This window comes from Miniopterus schreibersii (genome assembly GCF_964146895.1).
Source record: "Miniopterus schreibersii genome assembly, chromosome: 15".
Classification (NCBI taxonomy): Eukaryota; Metazoa; Chordata; class Mammalia; order Chiroptera; family Miniopteridae; genus Miniopterus; species Miniopterus schreibersii.
In genome coordinates this window covers 48,863,486-48,870,755 of record NC_138115.1, presented here as the reverse complement: position 1 = coordinate 48,870,755, position 7,270 = coordinate 48,863,486, and positions in this window count along the sequence as shown.

Here is a 7,270-nt window from a genome sequence, read left to right as displayed (position 1 = left end):
ATTCCCTCCATCCCTGGGTGTGGTTCTGGGAAGACTCTGCCTCCTTTCCTTTGTCCCAGTGGGAAATGACCTCCGACCAACTCAGGAATGCCATCTGACCTTCTGGTTGTCTGATCTTTGCCCTCAGAAACCCAGACTGAAAAAAATGGTCTCTAAGCCCATGGTTCTGTTCTGGGCCCTTTGTCGAAAATGTTGAATTTTCTAGAGCTTGCTTGTGCTACTTTAACAGCAGAGCACAAAAACAAACAAAACCAAAAACCAATAAACAGTCTTAACTTTCTGTTTCCTCCTCACTGAGTTGGAAGAGAGCCTGAGGCGGTCATTTCCTGGTCATACCCCAATATTCAAACTATTAAACTTAGGATGTATTCTCCCTTCCGGTTTCTACTACCAGGGGGGGGGGGGGAGAAAGATAAGGCAAAGCGAATAGGCACAGGGTGAGGACACTCTCATGGCAGCAGGCTTTGCTCCATGGGGACATGGACAAGCAGATGCAGACACACCCTGCCACCCGGCACCAGACAGACACAGGGCAGGACTAGCCTTGCCCGGCGCTGCCCCTCTGTCCACCTCTGCCTCCAGGAGTGGTGGTCTAGCCTTGCTTTACAGGGCCGAGAAGCCCGAGGTGGTATAGGGGCATCTCCTCTTTTCTGAGCTCATCTTGTCATCTTCCCAGAAGTGGATTTAACCTTCTATTTAGGTGATTGAGAATTCCAAGGACAGCTCCACAGGAAAAGGCCTGGGCACACGTGCGCCCACACGGGACAAGAGGGGTGGTGGAGCAAGGGAAATTCATTAGAGGAAGCGGCTGCAAAGCACTTCGTGGTGCCTGGTCCGAGAGCAGTCAGAGGACGGTCCTGCCAGCCCATACAGGGCCTCTGGGCCATCTCTGAGGGAGGCGCCCCTTTCCCGGAGCATGTACAGCCCCCTTCCAGGGATGGAGGCCTGGTGAGCAGTGCAGGTTGGATTTCAGCCCCTGTGTGTCCCCTCATCTGAATCCCACAGGCAGGGCTCATCCTGCACAGGCCACCGCAGAGACACAACACTGACCAGGGACAGGGCAGCCCCAGCCCCTCCTTCCCTCTCCCTATGCCTCCTGAGATATTTCACTTCTCTTGCGTTGAAGCCACTTCCCCACACACAGAACCATATAGTAGCTTCCAAGATGGGGCTTCCGTGGGAGAATCATTCACATTTCATCTCAGATACACTGGTCAGGCCTCAGCTTTATCTTATATCACCAGTGACTCTCCCTGGCCCAGCAATGACTTCATGATGCCCCCCACTCCAGGCCACGTCTCTAAGACTGTTTGGGGTACATGTCCTTGTCATTTCTATATCTGTCTAATAGGGACGCTAAGTGGCATGGGCATAGCAATTCTGAAGCCTTTTGTGTGTGTGTAGGATCGAGACAATGAGGAAATGTGTTGGTGTTTTGAGACCTGGAGTAGCTGTGAAAGGAGGAAGGGAAATGGGACCATGTAATAGGGAAGGTGAGGCAGAGCCTGAAGGTCGAACTGCAGTGGGAAGTAGTAGTGCAAACTCATAATCTGGGTACAACTTTTTGTAATACAGGTCTAGTAATGAGAAGAATAAAATTTGGGGGGGGATAAAATTTTGCTTAATTAGGGTTCAAAATTAGTATTCTTTATTATTAAAATTGATTGCAAATGTTCATGGGTTAATACTGATCTGAGGTGAAATTTTACATATTCCATCCTTGAAAATGTCTTTTCTGATAGCTGCTGCCCAATGCTGATAGCAGTCCACAAGCATATGATTTTAATTGTGCATATTTATCACTTGGAAGACAGTTATTGAATTGCATTAGATTCTTCTCTGATGTTTACCTTTGAATGTAGATTGAATACCACTTCCAATTGGAGATTAGGTGGATGTTCTTCAGGTGCACAAATTGACTTTGAAATATGGAAATCTCTTTTGTCCTTGCTTTGAGGTCCGAAAATCACTTGAGCTCAGAAAATATATCTGACACAAATTCGTATAAAAATGGAGATCTCACTTATCTGAACTTTTATTGCACGGGAAGTGTGGCTTGACATTTCTTGTGATTCAAACATTAGTTGTCAAGTCTCTTTACTGCTGTATGTGTTTCATACGTAAGTGTGACTTTGCCTCGTCATTCTGGGTTGAGTTTATTAAGAAACAATCAATTTTGCAGAAAAATCAAATTTTCAGAGCCATTCAGGGTTCTCCAAGGTAGATAAGGACAGTTCTTCTTGTTCAAAAAAATTTCAATCTTGGCCCTGACCTCAAAATATCATAATAAAATGGTTTATTATTGTTAAGCAATCAAACTGCTGTATGGTAGGGTGAACTGGGATATTAAGTTTTTATTTCTGAAAAAAAAAAAAAAAATCCACAGAACTGATGATAGTTAAGTCCATGAGAGCAAATGAAGTTCATGTTGACACTACTGGTTTTAATGCACATGATGAATTAAAATATTTTCCACAAAGTACCACTAATGAATAATCACAGCCTTTAAATACCTTCCATTTTCAAAGACTTTGAAAATTTGTCCAACTAAGCCTTTTTCTGCTTAACACACATTTTAACCGCCATCAGTTGTAATGCATCTTAGCAGATTCCACTTCAGATTGTTCTGAATTAGTATTTTCTCAATTTCTTTGAAAATATTTTTGCCTGTAGTTATTCCATTTATGGAGACTATTTATGGAGGCTAATTCTTTTTTTTTTTTTTAAATATGTTTTTGTTGATTTTAGAGAGAGAGGAAGGGAGAGGGATAGAGAGATAGAAACATCGATTGGCTGCCTCCCACACGCCCCTCTACTGGGGATCAAGCCCACAACCCGGGGATGTGCCCCGACCAGGAATTGAACTGGTAACCTGGTTCATGGGTCGACGCTCAACCACTGGGTCACACCAGCTGGGCATGGAGGCTAATTCTTCACTCACTTCAAGCTCACCATTGACTCCTCAAACAAACAACAATTGACAGCATCTGCAACACCTGTTGACCTATTAAAAGCCAAGAAAAACCACTCAAAATGGTTTGTTTAATTTTTTAAAACATGACTATTGGTATTGTTTCCAGTGTCCTCAACTCTTCAAGCAACCACCATCAATGAAAAGGTAACAAATTTAAATGATTTTGTTTTCCCTGGACACATTTTTCTGCTCTAATCAAACATAATTTAACATAGTTAAATGGCTTTCCTTGCTTGGCTAACCAATGAGTTATTCAGAAACTTACTTTGCTTACAGCCTGGTGCTGTGCAAAATGAGCTAGTAACAGAAGTACTTACATTATAAGAATGAGACTATTTATATAACCTTTAAAACCATCAAAAACAACACTATGCTTTGCTTATGGGTACCTGTGGTAAAAAACCAAAAAAAAATGTGGCTGAGGGGGCGGGAGCAGATTTGTGAGGCACTGGGCAGGTGCTTCTGCAAAGAGACACAACATAGGGGTCCCTCAGGAAGCAACTCCAGGGGTAGGCCTTGGCCCTGGTCAGGGAGGTGCCAGCTCTCCCCATCTCCAGGCATTTGATGGGATCTGAGGCAAAGAGTGCGCTCCCCTGGGGGGGTGTTGAAAACCAACAGCTTCCAATGGTCATTACTGACAGGATTAGGAAAAAAAGTCAGCTGCCTAGCAGGTCCTAGGGTTGAAATGCTGATGTGCCCCAGTAATGAAACCACATCTGAAGCTGCCCTGCTACTGAAGTCCCCACCTGGTTAAGGTTGCAGTGGTCCACTGGCATTCTCCATGATCCATCTGGCTTCTGCACAAACCAAGTCAGCTATGTGAATGGGGATGCCCTCCTTTATCTTTCAAGTTCTTGCAGGAATCCCTCGAGACATGCAGTATTGTTTTTGTTTAGCATTTTGCCAGGTAGGGGCAGTTCCAATGGCTTCCTCTTGGCCTTTCCCCCATGACTGCCCTCACTCCACAGGTCAGAGAATCAATGTAGGGATTCTGTCAGTTGTTGAGTATGTCTACTCTGGAACTGGAAAAACGGCTATTAGATGGGTTCAGGGGCCCTCTGGACCCACTGTGAACAGACCTAGGTTAAAACTGCAATGATCACCCAATCTCCAGCAGCCCTGAGAGGGGAGGGCCTTACCCCAGCTGTCTGAGGCTCAGGGAAGCCAGACGGCTTATGTGAAGTCCCACAGGAAGACACAGACACCCCTTCCCAGCCCCTCCTGTGTGGTGGCCTCTAGAGTACTGACCCATCCACCAACTTGTAGCTAAAGGCCAGAGCCCAGGGAAACATCAAGGGGTTTAAGCCTGAAATTTGGATCAAAGATTTTCTTCTGTTAGATGTGCCAGAAATAGTTCTTTGGAGAAATTTGTTTTTCTCAGTGTCTATAAATGGGGTTATGGCGATCAAAGGACCTACTTCCCCGCAATCCTTTGGACTGTTGTGAAAAATCCAGCTCAGCGATATACAGGAACTCACTCTGCCCTGCAGCCGCGTGAGGAAGTGCTGGGTGGAGGCAATGGGCAGGAGAGAACAGAGCGCTGATGTCAGAAAGCGACAGGGCTGGACTGTGACGTGGCTGCTGTATGACTTAAGCATCAGTTTCCACTTTCCCAAAATGAGGCTGATGAGACTCAATTTTTTCTATAAGACTGTTCTGTGGTGCAGATGAGATGTCTGTGAAGGCACCTTTTAAGGGATAAAGATACTGAAATTCAGGCCTCATGCGGGAGCCGTAGACCAGGAGAGGGTGAGCAGTTCCTAGGAGGGAGACAGCATGGGCTCAAGTGGCTACATCACATTTGAGAAAAAGGAAAAGACTGGATTATTTGCTGTGTAATGGAGATTCAAGTTTAACTGGGCATCCTGTATTTTTTTTCAACTTCAAATGTTATTGCTTTTTCATCCACTATATTAATCATGTTTCCTGTTTTCAAATGTGTTTCATTTGTGCCCACAAATAAACAGAATTGAGGTGAGTAGAGGACCGCTCATGAGATTCCCATCGCTCTCTCAAATATCACAAGTCAGAATGACCTTGACTCGGTAGGGAACTTTTTGCATTAGGAAATAATGTATAGTCAAAGCAGAAACAGTCAGATCCTTTTTTTTTTTTTTTAAAAAATGCTCTTATTGATTTCAGAGAGAGGAAGGGAGAGGGAGAGAGAGACAGACATATCAATGATGAGAGAGTCATTGATCGGCTGCCTCCTGCACGCCCCCTGCTGGGGATCGAGCTTGAAACCCGGGCGTGTGCCCTGGCCGGGAATCGAACCCCGATCTCCTGGTTCATGGGTTGATGCTCAACTGCTGAGCCTCGCCGGCCGCTGTCAGCTCTTCTTGAATCCATTGGCCACCTTCTCGCTTCACTGGTTGTTAGTTTTCTAATTGGATGGTTTGCGGAGCAGCACGTGCTATTTTTACCTTCAGGGTGACTGTCTTCTATGCTGCCCCGGGAGGAGGATGTCCCTGAATTACTGATGCTCTCACTACTCACGAGTGTGGGCTGTTGTAGCTGAATCGTCCACCACTGGTTTGGTTTTTAGTAACCATTTCACCCTCTGTCACTGCAAACGACTGTGCACCCTCATTCTCTATGTGCTCGACGTTTTCATTCTGAAATTCCAACAGGTTTTGTTCTTTGAGCTCATCGCTGCGTCTGTAAACATCTGCAAATGATGTCATTTTCTCTGAGTTCTGTCCTGCATGTGGTAGGAGAAGTGGGTGGAGGGCCCAGACCTGCTTGTATAAATTTGTGGAACTGTCCCTGTCCCTTTCCCTCTCCTCTCCTTGACTATCATAGCCCTCTGTCCACATCTGCTGGGATACTTTCCTCTGAGGCCTCACTTTTGACATGTCATGGCTTTTTTATTTGCTATCTAATGTCATTCTGGAGGAGTCTTATCTTAGTCTGCTTGGGCTGCCATAACAGAATACCAAGGACTGAGCTGCTTAAACAATAGAAATTTATTTGTCACAGTACTGGAGGCTGGAAAGTCCAAGATCAGGGTGTCAGCATGGCCAGGTTCTAGTAAGAACACTCTTCCTGGCTTGCAGATGGCCACCTTCCCACTGTGTCCTCACGTGGTGGAGAGAGAGAGAGAATTAGGCAGCCTTTTGGTGTCTCTTCCTAGGAGGAACTAATTCCATTACGAGGGCCCCACCCTCATAACCTCATCTAGCCCTCATGACCTCTCAAATAACATCACATTGGGAGTTAGGGCTTCAACATATAAATTATGGGGGCACAGTTCATCTGTAGCCCCCTGCCAAGACACGGAGGAGCCAGTGCTTGCTATAGATTGTGTTCCTGTGGGGTGTCCCCAGGCGTCACCTCCTCTTCCTCCCTCCTCAGTGATGGAGGTGAAAGGTTGTGGCCCATGGGCATCCTGTATTTCCTCTGTCATCTCTATCTGGGGCATGTAACAGAAACACAGGCACTGGATTTCTCCAGGCAAACACTAGTGACGTTTTATAGTCACAGGCTGGTGAGGCCTGAGGTATATGTTACACTGAAAAGAACATAACATGTGTTGCGTTAAATATTTCTAAACCTAATCATACACTTTACTATTGTTAAATAGTAGAAAGAAGCAGTAGACACATGAGAGGCTCATGGGTTGGGGATGCCTGGGGGTCTGGGATGGGGAGCAGCCAAGAAAACCTAGAGAACTCCCACAGACCACATCACTTTAGCTGTCTTTATCCAGAGCCTCCAGCTGGTCAGTTCTTTCAATTACCTGCAAAAAATGTGCTTAAAACATTGCTTTTATATGAATGGGTCACTGCTAATTTGAAATGTGGTCCAATTTGTTTTAAAAGTACATATTCATTTCAGGTGTTTTCTTGCCCAATATTTGGAGGTTTGGCATGCTGGACACAGCACTGGCTCTGGAACGAATGACACAGGTTTGTGTCCCAGCCCTGCCACTCTCCAGTTGTGTGATCTTAAACATATTTCTGAGCCTCCATTTCCTCCTCAGAGAAATGAGACTAATTCCATCCGTACCATGGACGGGGAGTGAGGCGTGAAGGAGTTTGAGACAAATCCAATGCTTGGTAAAGGTCTGCTCGCCTCCCCCCTTCTTCCTGTATCGATTTCATAATCACGAGTATAAAACACTGAGGAAGTCCTCGGGTGTCTCTCCCTATGAGGGCGCTAATCCCATCACGAGGGCCCCACCCGCTTAACCCCATCTAACCCTGATGACTTCCCAAAGGTCCTATGCCCAAATCACTTCACACTGGGGTTGGGGGGGGCCCAGTTCATCCATAGCCAGAACATATGAAACAAGCA